The 19,230-nt window shown below is 37.0% G+C and overlaps 1 protein-coding gene and 1 non-coding gene across 13 annotated transcripts in view; one reads left to right on the top strand and one right to left on the bottom strand.

Annotated features, from left to right (window-relative positions):
- LOC129732265 (protein winged eye) overlaps window positions 1–19,230 on the top strand; it is a 674,761-nt gene that overhangs the window by 446,466 nt on the left and 209,065 nt on the right. The window lies entirely within an intron of this gene.
- Trnar-acg (transfer RNA arginine (anticodon ACG)) lies at window positions 13,165–13,237 on the bottom strand. Its single transcript has one exon. It is a non-coding gene; the product is annotated as a tRNA-Arg (tRNA).

The following is a 19,230-nucleotide window of genomic DNA, read 5'->3' as shown; positions in this document are numbered from 1 at the left end:
GTACATTATTTTTAAAGAAAATGAAGAAGAAAATCCAGAAAAAAACATCAATTTTAATTGGCAGTGTTGCCAAATTTGCTCTTTTTGCGATTGAGAAATTAACTTGCAGTTTTCGGTGAATGACTACATTTTGGTTTCAAATTTCATGCAAATTTCTACTTGCTACTGGTCGATCCGGTTTTCAGCTCTTTTACTCTTTTTGCATTTGAAAAATTAACTTGCATTTTTTGGCGAATGGGTATATTTTGATTCGAATTTTATCACTTCATTGTGTTTCTAAGAAAATTTTAGTCGGAAAACACTTATCGCTGAGGTTGTAGGAATAAGCAAAACTCGAGTTGCATTTTAAAGAAAAAAACTGTTGAAATAGAATGAAGTTGTACGTGTACCTAAGACACTACCGCATAACTGACGAAGAATACGCACACATCCCTACAAACAATTTCGTTGATTCATTTCTTGAAAGCTGCTATTGAACGGATTCCTGCAACTACAGATTACGGTACTATAGCTCAATAATTTGTTATATAACACAATTTTTTGTTGAGTTGGTTTTAACAAAAGCATTGTTGAAAGTGTTTCATAAATGAGTCTACTATTTTTTTATTAAAATTCAATAACTCTTCTATGAGTAACGCACATGGGCTTTGATTTGTGCAACTCGAAATTGTTAAACAACGTAACTGATGTAAATTACTCACCAGCCCGATTTGCGAACAAACATCACAAATAAACGCTTTAATATTATCAATGTGCTTTTTGGTTGGTAATCTCAAAAAGTTTAGCTTTATTCTATTTGCATCCAGACACGTTCGCACGAGAAGTTGAAAAACTCATTCGAACTGATCGCATTCTGCATATATGTTAGTATGTCATACATATAGGTAATTATTTACAAAACTTTCAATTGACTTTTTAAGTACGGCTAATTCAAAATTGTTTTGATTTTTGCTATTGAAAGTAAACTCGCGTGTCCTGTATAGTACTCAGATGTAAAAAACTTATTACTGCTTCAATTGAAAGCAAGTGATTCTCCTTAAAAGAAAGGTTGGGTTAATTTCTACACAGCGTTATCACGGGAAACATGAAAAATAAATGTGAACTGTGACCGATCGCGCGAAAGTCAGCGGACAAATGAAAGATGATGTGATGAAATAAACTCGTGCGATTATCTTCAATATCTACAGAGAGGACTAACGCGACGAGTGGGCGGGGCCACGCACATGGTCTTATGAAAAAAAGTAAAAAAAGGTTGTGCTGCGCTGCACGTTGTTTTACTTAGGTATAAAGACGAACGTTGCACGCGAGGTGCATTAGTTTTCCGTCAACTGTCAACAAACTCGTTGTTAAAATGGCATCGAGCGTACAAGCCGGTCACGGACAAGCGGCAGAGCTTTTATGAAATACACTAGCTCAAATGAATTGTTTCGTTCCTTTTGTCAAGTACAAATTACAATCAGCCATTCTCAAGGCCACAAACACGTTCTTCAAGCAATGCTGATTTTGTTTTATCTTATAAAGTATGAAATATGCAGTTCTACATTTATTTCAAGCAATTAAAAGTGACGCTAGAATTGTTTTTCACTAAATACGATCGTATTGTAACTATCGAAGGAGTTTGAATAATGCTTAAAATTTGTTGGTTGTTTTTAAGTCGTTTAGTAAGTGTAATACAATTTAAATCGTTAGATCATTGCAACTACGCACAACTTGAGAAATTTGTTTGATAAATAAATTGGTGTGTCACAATATGAAGGCAATATAAACACAGTAAAGAGATGAAGACGAGGAAATTGTGGGGAAATGAGATCATTAACGCTAAAAAAACAAAGCGCTAATATCATCGCCTTCATTGCGGCAAGTCTGCTTGCTACTTGTCGATCCGGTTTTTTAGTAAATCATCCTGTTGCTACTGTGATTGGATTAAAAATGAAGACTATAGAACAATGAAGACTATGAAGACATTTGAAAAGTTTAAATACGTTTTTCGCCAACCAAGTATATTTTGACCACAAATTTAATAATTTCATCGTGTTCTATTTCTGTCGTGTTCCAGCGACAATTTTCTATAAAAACAGTTATGAATCAGAGGTATTATGAGTAACGACTGAAGCATTTTAAAGTATAAAAGTAGAAGTAAAGTCAAGTTTATTCTGATTCGCTTACATTTGTTATTTCCGTTTTGCTAATATCTCTGTCTTTCGATTATGGATATTATGGATAATTGAATTTGAAGGGAAATTACCAAAAGAATTCAGGATATATATAAATTTTGATCGGAGAGTTGCCAATTTTCATTAACCCGTAAAGACCCGGCACGGTTTTTTTTAAATGGTCGTTCTCAGCACTGCCACGGCCGAATTGGGAATTTGTGCATGCTGGCATAAATATTTCACCATGTTTGGATTCATAAAACGTTACTCTCAAAATGTAGAGCATGGAAATTGAAGAGCTGAGCTGAAATAACCGTGGAAGACTGAGAAAATGAGGTTTCTATGAAAATACGTACTGTGGTATTCTCAAAGTCTTTGCATACTAGTATAAATATTTCATCGCGTATGGATTCAGGAGACCTCATTTCAAAAATATAGAGCTAAAAACTTGAAGAACGATTATGTTATTTGAATTTTTATGAAAATACGTAGTTTTGTAATTTTGTACTGAAATATTTTAGAAACTCCAAATTCCCATTTTTCATCGATCTGACATGATTTGATACATGAAACAATTGATACGTATGAAAATTCTCAGTGTTTGCTCAATCTGTTTAAAAAATCATAAAAAACACAGACATATTTGCGTCTCACGCAAACGGAGAGGGGCCCAGAACCTTTATCAAAACTTAGAGCAACTATTTTCTTTGAATAGTATTCTGAGTTTAAGAAGAACCATTTTCAAAAAAAGGTTCCGTCCCGGGTCTTTCCGGGTTAATTTGGTTCTAACCTAAATAAATATAATTGAAATTATCTCTAAAAATAGATTCTCGTTAAGTAAATAAATGTCTTTTTTTCTCACTACAGATTGTAGTGAAATATTGTATTGAAGGTAAATAGCAAAACACACTTTTCACAATAACAGGTCGTACTCGATTATCCGGAGTCCCGATTAACCGGAGACTCGATTACCCAGGATTTTATTTATTTGGTATTCGTTTTCAACTTTTAATCCGAGGGTTTACTTTTACCATCCCTTCTGACATATTTGTTACCATTCATGTCACTTCCGGCATGTTTGGGACATGTTCCAAATAAGTGAAAATAATCAATGTCTAATTTGTTTTTTATGCTTCTCAAGAAATCACCCCTTTTCGCCTCAGAAATAATTTCTGGTTACGCGACTGCATCAATACAAGTGAAATAAAAAAAGGAAATATTTATTTTATGTTCGTTTATCGCAAATTTGAATATCTTTTCTGTGATTCAATTATCCGGAAAACTCGATTATCCAGGATGAAATTTTTTTGATGTTTAACATTAACATTGAAGTCACAGTATACTCATTTGCCAGAGAACGCATTCTCATTTTTCAAATTCAAAAATAACATATCTGGCAAGCCGGCCGCTAAAAATTGATATATTTTTTGGATTCTTCGACAAATTTTCTTGAAAATGCAATTTCTAGGATGCCCATTGACTGTCGTTTCTTCTTAGAGAATCACGTGTAGGAGATTATCTTTCACTGCGCAAACAAATGTTCTCACACTGGTGGGTTAAGTGATGCACTTGCTGGCAGCGAATCGTTTGTGTATGAGAAGCTTGCAAAAACACACCGCGTGTAAGCTCTCTCACACAAAAGGACATACCGCACAATGACTACACAACAGGGATCACTGCAGTGCTTTTACTGCATGTCTCTTAAGCATAAATCAAATGAGGGGAGCATCTAGATAGAAAAGTAGATTGCGTTGTTTGATTTGGATCTCGAAATTGGAAAATCCTTCGTTTGCTCCACTCTGTTCTTTTTACATATTGAGGAGAATAACAGGCCTGCCTATTGATATAAAATATTTGGATATATAAAAAAACGTAAAAAAGATTGCCTGAAACCAGAGATAATTTGACATTGTTTTTTTTTTAAATAATTAATTGAGAGCTAATTTTTCAACGTAGCCGCTTTAAACCAATTGATTGAACCTTGACTAATTATCTTCAAAAGTAATATATCGGTCTGTTTCTAGACATTATGCATTTATAGCTATAATCAAAACAAAATAAAGGTTTTTGACGAAAAAAGGCACTTTTATTAAAAATGTGTAGGGTCTCACGGTACAAACACCGGCTGATAGAAAATTTCAAGTTTTGGCCAAAAGATTTGTGGCCTCCTAGCAGCCTGGACCTTAACCCGTTGAATTATTCGATTTGGGCGTATGTTGAAGCAAGAGCCTGCAAACAATCTTATCCTAGTGAGAACACCCTAAAGTCTAACATAGCGCACATGGCGGTCAATGCCGGAGGACTACGTTCGAAAGGCCTGTTCTAGCTTCCAGCATCCTTTTGGGTAGAACTAAATTCGAAAATGTTGATTTTATTGCCTATATTGTTATTGCAATATTTGAATAAAACACCATAAATATTCGCCCTTTTTTCCGCACCCTGTTAAACAGAGCACACGTGAATAATAAAACAACGCGTATATCAGGTGGAAAAAGGCTCAATTTTTTTTTATTATTTTCTCTCAAATCACTTAAATTTGTACTGTTTTAAATAATTTATACAGTTTTTAGTAATTTTCTTTAACTGAATCCAGTTACAAAACTTTTTTAATAAAAAAATTTAACTATTCAATTAGTAAGAAATCCGTTCTTTCCTTCGAATATTAACTTTTCCCCAGCTTTCTAACATTCGAATCAAACCCCCCTGTATACACGACAATGTTTTTCCACTACTGTCCAACCGCTAGCCGTGAGCAAGTGGTGAAGAGTTTCTGCAGAAAAATTATTCATGTATCTTGTCTTATTTAGCCATCAACACGAGAACAACGGCAGCAGTGGCAACGATTCACATTAATGGTTCCTGTGAAATTTGCCGGTATGCATTAAGTAAGCAAGCACTTTGAACTGCTAAAGCGAACCAAGACTTTCGACCCCAATGATTTCCACAAGCCGCAGGATGGTAGAGCCATCTGGTGAAAATGGGCAACGCTGGGAATTGAATCTGACAGTTGCCTCTCTTGGCAACCGAACCTCTCATGAGCAGAACAGAACAAAAGAAAACTGAATCCGCTGCTAGGAAGGGCTTTGTAATTCCGTCGAATCCGCGATTCCCGCTGACTGGCGGCGGCGGTGACGGCCGGTAATTTATCCGGCCGGTGACAAAGATGATATCGCACGCCGCGTCCACGGAAGTGTGATAAATTTCGGCGAAAATAAAAATAATGACGGCGGATGTTCGCAGTGTCTGGTCGCGACGCAGCGGCTGTATCTTCCCGTAGCGCTTATCTTCTGCTCTTCTGTTCTTATTATTGCCGCGGGATTTATTGTTGCACAAAAAGGGTTTCATAATGCCGCGGAGCAAAATAGCAATGACAGCCTAGCTGCTCGTTAGTTTAACATTCTTTCAGCAGCAGTCATTTTATCCAAACCTGACTGAAATCGTATTGAAAAGCAATATCTATAACAAGTGACAGCGAGTAAGAATGTCAAATACACTTACAGAGTACCACATAAAATTACTTTATGGAATGTAAAACAAACCAAAGCACATTATTACCGCCGCGGGAAAATTTTCTTTGAACATCGATGGAAGAACCGACATCGCAAGAAAGGAAAAAAATTACATTAACACAAACATAGGGCGTTTTTTCGGCTTAACAATCTTGCAATATTGGTTGATGCCTCGAATGGGAGAGCAAACTGTCACTTTTTTTCTCTTCCACTTCGCTTGACGTGAAAGATGAAAGTCATAATCCAAAGGTGCTAACAAAAAGCTGAAAACGCGCAGTAGGGGATTAGATTTAAAATGAAAAAAAAAGCTAACCTCACTGGAACATCACATTAGCCTCTGGTAAAGTGCAACAACCGATTTCGTTGGGGTGACGGACTTAATTCGTTTTGGATCGAATGTCATTCGCACAGTTTTGACTCCATTAACGAAAGTCAATCATTTTTGAAAAATGAAAGGAAAGGAAAGCTTCAATTTGGTTCACTAATTGAAAAAAGGACATCTGGGGGCTTTGTAGTATGAGGGAACACCTTGAAATTAATTACTAGCGTTTTAGGGTATAACCTGCTGTGTGGTTAATTTGAGATGCTAGTACAAAACACTGTTCTTGGGAAAGCTGATTTATTTAATTTTTGTGATTTTCGTGAATTACGCGGATTTTTTCAACGCGGTACAATCAACCGCGTAAAAAAACACTCCAGTGTACTTCCAAAAATATATAAACTACAAAAAAAATCAAATATAGCTGAAGAGGGGGTTTATAAGACACGACCGCAAGTTTAACGTAGAATAACGACAGCCTGTCTAATGTCGATAATTTTTTTGCAATAGGTTTGGGTATACATTTTCTTGGGGTTAATGAATTTAACAATGTAAAGCGGTAAACTTCAGTGATAATTTTCTTTCAATTCTGTTATTTTATTGAATGGTAACTTTGAATGGAAGAGTTGATTTTATATTGCCATTAACCTATGACACCGGATAATTCTAGCTAACAAGAACAACAGTACCTAAATGGCTGAAAGCAAATGCGGCGCGACAGAACCGGACAAAATGACTTATCTGTTCGGACATGTTCAGCAATGCTGTGCAGTGCTGCGACCCGTCTGTTGATCTGTCTGCTGTGGAACGCTGCCATCAAATGAGTCGCCTGCTCAGCCTTGCTGCGCTAGAATCAGCTGCTGCTCTGCTGACTGCGTGGAGCCAGTTCCCACAGTAATCGGTTATACAGTGAAGAATAAACTTTTGCATGCTAGCTTTTATACGTGACTACTGGGAGTCAAACTTTAGTCAGCATATCAAAATCACAATTTACCGCATTTTGGTAGACGCTCAACTTTTTTACAGTCGATTGCTGTAAGAATGAGGGGAATCTCATAGTTCAGCGAGCATTGTGTAATTTTCGCAGTGAAAAAACAGTTTTTTAGAAAGTGTTTATTTTCAGTTATTCACTTTATAATCATATAGGGGAACTGTTCCATTATTCATCTCAGCCCATATATTTATCTTATACAACATGAAACGCGATTGAAAACAGGAAAAAATGCATATTTTCTAACTAAACCAATCTACTAATCCATGGTATGGATTCCTTTTAGTTCACTTTAGATTTCTCACAGAGAAGAATCCTCAAACACTCACTTAAAAGCACTAAATTTTATATGATAGTCGGGCATCTGCAGTCGAAAACTCATTTATTTTAATCACCTACCTCAGAAAACAAAATCCACGCATTGCTCTATACGGCTACAACGGGACTCGTTTCATCTGTTTTCATTGGGTTGAAGAAAATTAAAAGTTTCCAAATCACTTTCTGTTAATACGAAAAAATCATACTGAAAATGTTGAATTGTTCTGACATAATTGACATAAATCGACAGCACTGCAGTGGTTACCTAGGTTACCAACATTGCACATAAACAACTTCAGCGGATATCTAGGTAACTTACTACGACGGCTTGCGGCTACGTTCATTCAAGAAAATGTGATTCATTCATGATTAACAGTGTGATGAACATGGGGGCGTCGTGAGATGAATAATTGAGCAGTGATTTGAGTTTTGAGATGAATATGTAAGCGTTGTGAAAAATGGTTTGTTCTAGAAAATTCAGGATAAATTTAGCTAAGTTTACTAAATTTCCAATGCTGGGCGACTCCAAAAGAGCATGTAAGCGTATTTCGTTTGTTTGTTCAATGATTTCGTGAAAATTTGGTGTTTAATCCGTGCATTCTCCGTGAATATCGGCTTAACGAGATGAATAATGGAACAAACACCCTATTCGTGTTTTTTCCTTAATTTTTTGTTGTTACGGAGTATTTGTTTTGCCGGAAGGTCAAAAGCAACTTCTACAACTTTGCTGAAGACACAATACCAATCAGATAACCGTCCTGATTTTGTTTTTGCTTTTTTTTCTGTTGGAAAACTTGAACTTTGTTTTCTTCTTTTTATCAACTCACCTTTCGCAGTTTGTGTAAAAACTAAAATAAAATTCTAGAATATGAGCTTCTGACACTTATACAATTTTAATTGTTCTATTTGATATTTTTTTATGGGTAAAAATATGTCACTGTTTATAAATTTTTAAAAATTATTATTTACACCATTGCCAGAGATTTTACACCGATAAAAAACCGTTCTAGCTCTAAAAATATTTGTAATCATAAATACCATTTCTTATTCACAAGTTTGTCGTGACTAAAAAAATTACTAATAGCACAAAATTACATCTCAAACTCAGTTTCAGCTACACTTCAAAAAATGGTCTATTAAAACAGTTTTCCGTTTTTTTTTGTGTGGAATTGCATCGTATTGAATTTTTCAGCTTTTAAAGGATATCAAAAAATTATTCTTTCTCTTTATATCTTAACTTTTGTTCAGTACCCTGAAGAAAATCTTTTTTTCCGTTTTAAACTGTACGAACCGCTAAAGAACTGCCGACTGGCAACGTTTTCTCTATGAAGCAGAGTTGCCAAATTTACATATGTGTTTTTAATTTTATTTTATTATTTTCTGCATTTGAGGCAAAATGTTCAAATATCTTTGCATATTATTAAACAAAACAACGCGAATATGATATAATTCCGTTGTGCAGATGGTCTTGCATACACTATCTTAGACGGAAAAATAGGATGGTCTGCTCCTCAGTAATAATGGCAGTCTGTGGAATCTCTCGATTTCTCATAAAAAATCGGAACTAGCAAAATGATATTAAACGAAGCATAAGTAAGGTTCCAAAAATTTGTGTTATAATAATTTCTTTGCATTTCAATCACATCAATTGGTACTAAATTTTCGATGACATTCTAGTTATAATAAGTGTTATAGAAAGTATGTCAACAGTCAATTATCTAAATCAATACTAAGAGAGGGCTCGCAACATTATGGGCCTTCTTTGCTCATTACCTAAAAATGATTTCGAAGTGTTCTATCTCAATGAACTGTTAAATCATACAATTTTAGTTTAAACCCTGATATATGGTTTGCCTGAGACAAATATTCGTACCGGTGTAAAACGTTATTCTGCAGAGTTCCTGTTATTCACCTTTTCCTTTATTTTGCAACATTTTTTTTTATTTTATCTTATAGGTGAGTCCTTTCCTCACATTACAATTTTTACAACGGATTTCATCGTCGAAAGCTGTGTCAAAGACGATCAAATTTGAGCGTTTTTTTTGGGCTGGTCTCTGTGGTTATTTACCTTCTGGGGGTCGCCGCCCCCGGCGGTCAATTCGAGATGTGGCCAATTTAGCGATTTTGCATCATTTCAGTTCTTTACCTCCGAATATTATTGTCTTTTCGATGGTTTTTCCATTGGCCAATCCTTTTTTTTATGGTATGATAATGCAACAACTTTTACTGGTACAAGCAACCGTTAATACTCCGGAAAAAACCACATTACTTGAGCTTGCTTGAGCTTGATTGATCACCACCGGTTGCCACTTCGTTTCTGACCAGGATCGATTGGAGTTGTAAATCGAATTTAGTGATTCCTGCTTGGGATTTAGCTTTTCGATGTGCATCTCCAATAACCCCTGCATGCTGGTCAGTACCGACGCCTGCCGGTCCAGAACGTAGATCGAAGGAAGGGAGGAATGGGGTGTTAGTTCGATACTTGTTGTTACTAGAGGCCGGATATACTCCTGCACACTCCACAAGCACCACGGGTATAGGAATTTTGTGTTAGTTGTTTGTCGCGTTTCTTCTCTACATACGATAAAACTCTTGGCGGTTTTTATGGGCACTCGTCCACTAAGATACTTTTCGCGAACCTATCTTCTATGTATCTAAGACGTTTTGTTTCATTGATTAAGGATTTTAGGAGTAGGACGGGAATTGAATGATGCTATATATTTTTTTTTTTACGAGAAACTTAAATTTGAACACAAAACCTATTGCGCGAACAAAACAACTATTGGGCCAAAATAACTTGCAAGTAATAGGTGATGCGCGAAGTATTCAGGTTTCTATCTATATTTTACGACATTCCCTTAAATTAAAAGATATCTCATGTCCATTTCATGAAAAGTATTTCTGTGAATACTGTATATGCGAAATATCCTAACATCCGAATGTGAATCGTTTCCTAAAGATTCGTTTATCTCGCGAGCTACCTCATCATACCCTCAATACTTACAATAATAATTGTGATTTGATACCTACTGTATTTATAAACTTGAAAACTCTCATGCATACAAAGCGTAACCGATGAGGATTATTATGTTTTGGCAAACGTTTGCACAGTTTTTCATTCATCTATCTCGAATCTAATCTAACTCGAATAGTCGCTCATTCAATCGGAACAGTGAAACTAGCTAAATGGAATCACATTTATTTTTTTCCGGGAGAATTTATATCTAGGTCAGACGCAAACAAAAGAAAAACCGACTCTCGACCTGACATTTTTTTAGTCAACGCAACACAAGAAAATATACATCTAGAATTTTAAAATTGGCAAAATGCATGCATTTCAAGCTCAACAAGTATATCAAATGCGTATTGGCTCGGGTAACAATGTATTATTTCAAATCAATTGACAGAACGCCTAAACATTATTATGGTCAATATTTAATTTTTATCTATTTTTCAACACACTTCAAAGGCGTCAACAACTGTCAACAGTTTCTTCGCTCGGCGGAATTACATTTTTCATCAGACAAACACGAGTAGGTATTCCATTTTAAAGCCAGATCGGCAACACCATCAGATCTTACACATATAAGAAAAAAGAGCTCTTAAGACGCAACAATAGCACGTAATTTTCCAATTGATTTTTTTCCAATTGGAATGTTGTCATAATGAAGATGGATGTAGTAATTTTCAGTCTAAATGAGCTATTAAAACATTCAGTTATAAAAGGGATACTTAGCTTCTGGTTTCCGAATGTTCAAAGGAGAAAAAGATTTTTAATAGTCGGGATACATTATCTGATTTCCGATTTCACTACCGAAATGCTTGACTTGTAGGTTACATGCTCTCGCTCCCGCTCTCTCTCGAACACTTCACATGAACTATCACCAAGGAAACGAGAAACAGCAGACATATTTTGGCATGTCGACAGAAGCAGCATCTTTAATTCAAATTTCCACTTGCAAGTTTGCGTGTCCTGGCGAATTTCACGGATTTCACACGCGGCGTACCGGACTTGAAAAGCCTGCTTGAAATTATTGATTTTTTGACCCAAAAATCGTTGAAAAATCACTAAAATTTGTAACGATTTTTAACGCGTTGCAGCCGTTCAGTACTGTGCTGCCAGATCCACCTCTCCGGAAAAAACCACATTTACATAACTTAATTGATCAATCCTTTAATACAAATTTCTGACTTTGTCGCTGTTTTCTAATCTTTCCATGCACCGATGGTTTAAGATTAACACAAAAAAGTACAACCACCTGATGATTACTTCTTCCACCGGATTGCTCTCGCACTCGCTGATAGATTGAGGAAGTAATAAATTTTTCGAGAATATTGTTCATGTTGATGAAAACAAAAAATCTGTAATTATGATAAATTTCGTTGGCCGGTCGGCTGATTACCGAGCGTTCTATGGTAGAGCTACAACTACATCGAAAATAAAAATAAAAACGCCGAAGAATCCCCTGGGGAAAAAATTGACATTAGTGGAGTTAAACCGTGAATGAAGAGCAAATTTTTACTGCGGTGAAAGGCAACAGGGGCGGAATAAAGGTAAATTATGATGAACGCCGAGGAGTGCCGCAACAAGTGCCTTCAGTGTATAGTTTATTAACGCATCCCGTGTATTATTGCTCGCAGAAAAAAAAGCTGAGCGCAATTATGCACGTTCTCTATGGTTACGAGCGGGAGCGGCACTGCAGGGGAGGGAGTAGTAATGGAAGAGTAAATTGGTAAATTTGATTTTAATTTTCCATTTGTCTTCCCTCTTCACTCCCCGTAACTAGAAGGAAAGATAAAAGCACGACTTGAGTCATGTTCAGATTTTAAAACAAAAATAGAGTTCTCTCTGTCCTGTGGCTTGCGCTTCTTCATCACAGCGAAAAACTAGAGACAGAGCTTGTAATATGAACAAAGTGATAAATTTGACTATAATGTGATCAAAATTGTGGTTGAGATTGTTGCGCTGTATATTGCGAGTCAACATTTGAAACCACAACAAGATCTGAAGCGACAAAGCCGTTAACTTCATGAGAAGCCATAATCAACCAGACTGACAGCGGCTGTCCAAGACCGAAACGAACGTCGAAAACCGAGCGGCGGTCATTTGGGGTTTCTACATTTAGGGTCTGCACCCGGAATCGATAGCACTCCACTCACTAGCAGTGGAGCGAGCCAAGCGGTTACGGGATTGAATTTCTCGGGCTACGCCGGGGCAAGTAAATTTGGGTACAATTACGGATATGTTTGATTGCTGCTGAAACCAAATCCAACTGTAGGATTCGGAAATCGGACGAAAGAATGGACGGTACGTAAGGGCGGTAGGAACGAGCAAATTATTGTTTTGAATTAAAAATAATGACCGGTGGTTTGGAGGGAACTCTTTACGGGAATTTGACACTAAGTGGAGTGAAAAACAGCTACTTCATATGTATGGTTTCTTAGCTGACAGTTTTTAATTGGCTTTTTTAAAATAAAACGCCCTTTCACTTTTTGGCAACATTTGTTCCATTGTTGTATAGAACTTAAATGTTACGAGCAAAACATGCAGTTAAACTACAACAGGTCTTCTGAATTTAATGACAAATAGTGCAACGATTTTAAGTGGTTGATTTGTTGAAATTTTGTAACAGCTAAAAGATTTTATGTTATCAATAACTCATGGTAGAACTAATAACATTATACTTATTTTCGGGTAAACAAGTTTGTATAAGTGCAAATTATTTAAAATTTCCCTGAACGTTATATGAAAAGTTATTTGCGAGGAAAATTATGAATCATTCATCATAGATATTAAGTTTTGAACATATGAAAGGAAGTAAACAAACGAAAACCAGAACATCGTGGACAATTCTAAAAAAGTCGCATTATGATCGATCCTGCCAGGAGTCGAACCTGGAATCTTCTGATCCGTAGTCAGACGCGTTATCCATTGCGCCACAGGACCTGTGATTATATGAAATTAACGCATAGAAAGTGATCAGGGTATGAAATGCAAATAGTTATTGTGTAATTTCTCCTAGAATGAGCTACGACTGCGATTTGAGGTTTCTTCGTTTCAATTCAACTCTACAAAATGTATGATTGTGTGTTTTATGTACCTATATCTGACTAGAGTTCGAATCTACGAAATGAATCAAAGGTTACCAACGATTCGATTTGAACTACACGAGATTTATTGTCACAAGTCTTGAAAAGCATAAGCTATTTATTGAAAAGAATAATCTTTAAGAAACTATTATTTCGGTTATTTTGGTCAACACCATTAGCATGAAAATTTACGATACTACCCAATTGTTAACCAAGAGAAAAATCTTTACCAGAAAAAATTCAATCATCTGCGAATTCACTTTTCCCGGTCTTTATACTATGGCCAAACACAGATCAATTTTCAGTAATTCAATTACCATCAAAAGTACGTGAAGAATAATTAAGGGCTGCTTCCGTCAGCCAAACTAGCATTTAGTGAGGCTTCCTCTCCCTCTGTAGGCAGCTTGTCGTACGCGCGGGTGGTTGATTAATTATCTACCAACCGATACGCCATCCCAGGACCGGCCCTCGTAGTGCTCTGCTTGTTCCGAGACTGGTCGCCCTCCCACACTCTCCCCGACGTATCATTCTTTTCCTCCCACTCCTGCTGCCAGCACCTCTTATCACTGGCTGTCCGTTGTTGTGGAGACTCTGATTGAAAAGTTAATGAACCGTTAAATAAACCCCTCATCAGCCCAACTCATTTGCGCGGGCAGGCAAGAACTTGATCCTGGTTCACGGGAAGATTCCTGTTTTTCCTGACATTTTTGTTTGGACCCTGCCTTGTTTCTTCCACCAGAGTGGCGATTACGGTACCTTGGTTTCTTTAGCTTAGCTGTGGCTCTTGCGTTGATTGTCTTGAAAGATGAAAGTCATCAAAGGGCAGTGCAATGCGGGAATGACTTTAATATTTTTATGGGAGCCTACTCTTGCCTTTTGTCAAATCAAGCTCCGCAAGAAGAAAACCAATTCTCCGGATGATGCAGCAAGAAGAAGGGTAAGCGCCCTACTTGTTGACTGACAACAACGGTTCTTTGTCGGAACGTCTTGGTCTCTTCATTGTCGATTTTGCTGATTAAGTTTACTTCACGGTCGAACATCCTTGACTTCGACTGTTGGCAAAGACAATGGCTACGGTTGCAGACACGGTTCAAACACAACAAAATTCAAATTTTCACTCCAAATATCGCCGGGGTGTCACGCTGAGGGGAAAGTGTTTGCGCACCAGCGAATGCGAATGAAATCGAAATAATTTGACTTGTTAAACATGCAAATTTGATCGTTTTTGCTTGATTTGGTTCGGAGAACAGACCAACCAACGATAAGAATGGACAGCCGCCCGAACGATTGTGGCCTACAAGCGGCGCGGTGCGGCACTGCAATAACGACAGCGAAAACGTGAGAAAGGCGTTCTTAGTCCCGGCTACTACTGCTGCTGCCGCTGCTGCTGTTTTCGGTGGCGCCCATCGTTCCGTGGAAATAAACAGCCCAACATTGGGCATTAAATTTAATCGCTCGTTGTCGAAATAATAAATGACACGTCGGGAACAGTTCTACTGCCGGCGGTCTCGAATCGTGACCGAAAAGGCTGACTGCAAAATAGTGCAACGTTAAACCCATCATATCATAGATGGGAACCGTTTTTAGAAAGGCTAGCTTATGGCTGCCGGTGACAGGCTTAAATGTCATGCTTTTTGATACTGTTATAACTTTTATGTTACAGTTTATTAGAGTTGTCAATTTCGTCAAGCCTTTTGAAAGAGTGTAGAGAGTAGCTTGATAACATCATTTCTCTATAACTGTTATCTCTAAAAAAGCATATAAAAGTGTCACAAACGGTGTGCGTCAAAGTTTCATGAAAGTTAAAAGTCAGTAAAAGGTTTCTTCATAGATCAATAAAACAACATAGTTTGAACTCTTACAATATTTCTATTTGAATTAGATTGAAATTGATGCTTTAATGTTTTAACCCATGCTCGGAGTAATATTGCAGGCATCCTTTTCTTCAGATAGTCTGTAAGTTGTTAGATTGGAAACTCCCGTTACCAACAGTTAAGTTAATTAAACATTTTTTGAATTTAGTTCGACCAACCTAAAAATAATGACATTCACAAAAAGCTATAATTTTCTGAAGCACATTCTTCTTCAAAACAAAAGTAAGTAAATTCTACTAGCAAACCATTAAATTTATTGAGAGAAGATATTGTCACAAACTTTTTAAACAAGTAACCTTCTGGGCATTAAATAGGTCCAGCCTCATGAAGCAAACATAAGTTTATCTGGTCGGGACGAGAAAACTCTGCCGAACTTTTCACTAAATCAAAAGCAGAGGATGTCAAGCTAGTCGGGTGGCGTGCTCGATCGTGATTGTTGTACGCAAACATTGTTGTAGGCAAGTAAATAATGATAACGTATCTTGAAGTTGTTATACATGTTATCTATCCAACGATAAATAATGAAAATCTATTTTGTGGTTGAGTAGTTATTGCCACCTAAAATCCGATGCGATGAATTCAAACTCCCATGTCACAAAAAAAAACCAAAATAACAGTTCTGTTGTCATGCAAAGTACGTACTATCAAGAATAATCTCATAAAAACTGCGAAATATTTAGCGACGCAGAGTATTATAGGGGAGAACCATACAAGACGCACCAGTTGGGTAAGATGGCCCATGCTATTAATTCTCCAAAATACTTACACATGTGGCTTTTTATGACGAAATTCATCGCTTTTCTCATAAAAACCCAGCTTCTCTACAGTTCTCATATAAAAAAGTGTGCCATAATGACTAAAATACTCAAAAAACTGTGCAATTGGCTGTGGCTCTGTCCAACATGTAATTATTTATGAATTTTATTTAACCTTTTATGATTACCTGACTTGTAAATAATACAAAAAAATATGGTTCTCCTAACCTTTACACTTTTGAAGTTTATAATGTTATGAGTATTTCAAATTATTTCACTAACTTTCGTCAACTTTTGCCTAAAAACAATCAAAATTAAAATTGGGGCAGAATGCACTATGAAGATGCTTGCAGGAGATTGCTTAGAGCATGTCCCATTATTTTTTATTTTACTTTCGAGACTTCAAGCGCTTCTCACTTCGCGTGCTAATTTCTGCTAGTGGTATATTAGCCTACTGCTTTAGAGCATACTGACCTTTGTTGTGGTGCGTTTTGGTCACGGGCTTGTTTGGCGGCAATGGTAATTTTTACCAAAAAAGACATTGAAAACGAGTATTTTATAATAAACTTCGTCATAAACATACAATAAATAGATCCTACAATCATCCTACACGTTCAATGTCGCTTTGAAACGATTTGAAGCGCTGTAAATCGCGCAAATGCTTAACTGGTGCGTTTTGTACAATCCTCCCCTACTCGATTTTTTTGTTGAATAGCAGGTTCGACAGTCTACCACCTTGCTTCAAACCGGCCAATGTGAAACCGTCAAAGGTGGCATCAATCAACTTATTCAGTTGTGTTGGGAAACCTTATTTAGGCATTATTTGCCATAACTCGTTGCGCTTAACTGAATCGTACGCCACCTTGAAGTCCATAAACAGATGATGAGGTAACAGTTTCGTTGTGGAGCGCCCGAAAATCTTACTGGTTCTCTTCAAATAACAGGATTACAAAGACTTTCCGCAAAGTTCTCAGTATATGAAACTGGATGCGAGTGAATGATGAGTTGAGGAGTGTTAAGAGCCAGTTCGCGAGAAACGCGACGTTGTTTTCATGTCCTCTGGTTGGGTTGAAATTTTCGATGTTTGTTTGTCTTCTCAAGGTAGAAAGTTTCGCAAAATTTATTTTTTTTCAATGAGGTTAAGTAGGGTAAAACGGCCCTTCAAGATGATGCGTCAAATTCACAAAAAAATCAAAAACTTCTGCCAGGTTTGATGGATTTTTCTAAAAATTTATATTATTATTCTACACTAATAGTGTAACATGACGAACAAAATTGAATTTTCCTTTTAAGAATTGTTAATTTTCGGAGTCTTCCTACTCTTCTCAAAATCGCTAGAAAAAATATCTGAATATAGCGTTTTGTAGAGCAACTCAAAAGCTTTAATGTCATGTATAAGCCAAGTGCGCTAATATGGGTAAAACGGCCCTAGATGGTTTATTTTCCAAAAACCTGTTAAAATTGCTAAAATCACAATATTTCCTGCTAGAATTAATAGATTTTGCTGAAAATTTGAATAATCAGTCTAACTTACCAGGCCTTACCAAAAAATATTCCATTTGGGGTAAAACGTTCCTTGGAAAAAAATTCCAAAGTGCCGTCAAAATTACTAAAACTGCAAGAACTCGTGTTAGACTTTATAGATTTACTGAAAATTTTGATTATCACTCTAGCTAAATAAGAACTTCAAGGGCCAAGCGATTAAATTAATAAATAAATTTACATGCTAATTCAATGCCCTGTCCTTCTGAACAACTTTTTAAGTGGTGTAACTCCCGAGATTAACTAAGTTTGAAATACTCAAAACTCACGTCACGTTGTGGCCGAATTTTGAATCAAATTTTTAACCAACTGAAATCCCTTGATAAACTGAACAACTTTGCTGAAGGTCGCAACTCTCTAGGTTGTCTGAATCACGGGGAAAGAGTAACATTTTACGTGCCCATTTCACGTGATGCTAAAGTTCCCGGGGTACTGCAGTATTCAAACTGGGTGTTGCATTACTCAGTGAAGCGATTCCAAACTTATGTAAGGTAGTGTATACTCGATAGACAGGCCGTTTTTTTTTCACCCGATTTGAGTCTTTTCAACATCTTACAAATCTTTATGATCTCTGCTATCTGACAACTGCAGAATGTCCAACCGTTGTCCTCCTTGAAGAGCTGGATTTTTATACCTTGGCCAGCCGCTAATCATTCCCACCACGAAATGGTGATCCAAGTCAACGATTGAGCCACGGAGGGACAGCACATCGATGACATCCGAGAAATGCCAACCATGAACCATAATTTGTTAAATTCCAGAATATGCTTCGCTATTAGGATGTTACCATGTGTGTTTCTCATCGTGTACAGTATGGGTTACAGATTGCCATACTTCTGATCGCAAACATCGCATAATGATCATCCTCCATTACTGGTAGTTTGAAGTTACGGAGGTTACTCGTATCCTAGTTGCCACCACGAGAAGGTTGAAATATATAGGGGCATTCTCGGTAGAGGTGGCAAGTCGCACCGCGGCCTAAATTTACACTTACCAAAATTCACCAACTTAAACCCCGAGCTTACTAACCTTCTGAAGGGTGATTTTTAATAATCTGAAAATGCATTATTTATACAAAACCTTTTTATCAGGTTTTATGTTGTTCACATACACCAACGATTTTACATATCCCCACCAAAAATAGCCCGTGTCAAACGTGGCGTCAAACTGCATAATCTTAGTGACCAACTTATAGGCCTTTTTCAGTCGCTGTAGATACTTAGGCGCATTGAGGGCAGCCTCTTCTGGTGTGGCATCTCCAGGGGTGTCGCCGCAGTACTCCATCGACGAGATCCTATCCACATAGAAGAAGCAGACTCCTCAGATTTAGGTAGTGAGTTACCGGCACCTTTCAGAAAGGATAATCCTTCCCGACCGCTCCTTTCAAGGTGGGGATCATTCCCATACGTCCGTCGTCCTTAACAGTGGTGGTGGTAATAGCGTTGTAGTGGGTGGTAGAGTACTCGACTATTTTCATTACCTTTAGTATCTGAAAATAGACCAAACTATTACCAGATACTCCTGCGCGCTTCTCGTGGCTTCAGGTGGAGATTTGTTTTAAGGTTTTAACCAAGATCAAAAACAAAACCAAGTTCTATTAGTACAAGTAGACTTGTACTCAGTGATACATATTATATCCTGAGCAACGTTTACTTTAAAGAAAAAGACAAAGTTTGACG

The sequence above is a fragment of the Wyeomyia smithii genome, chromosome 3, assembly GCF_029784165.1.
Source record: "Wyeomyia smithii strain HCP4-BCI-WySm-NY-G18 chromosome 3, ASM2978416v1, whole genome shotgun sequence".
In the NCBI taxonomy this organism is placed as follows: Eukaryota; Metazoa; Arthropoda; class Insecta; order Diptera; family Culicidae; genus Wyeomyia; species Wyeomyia smithii.
This window is presented reverse-complemented; position numbering and strand designations above follow the sequence as displayed.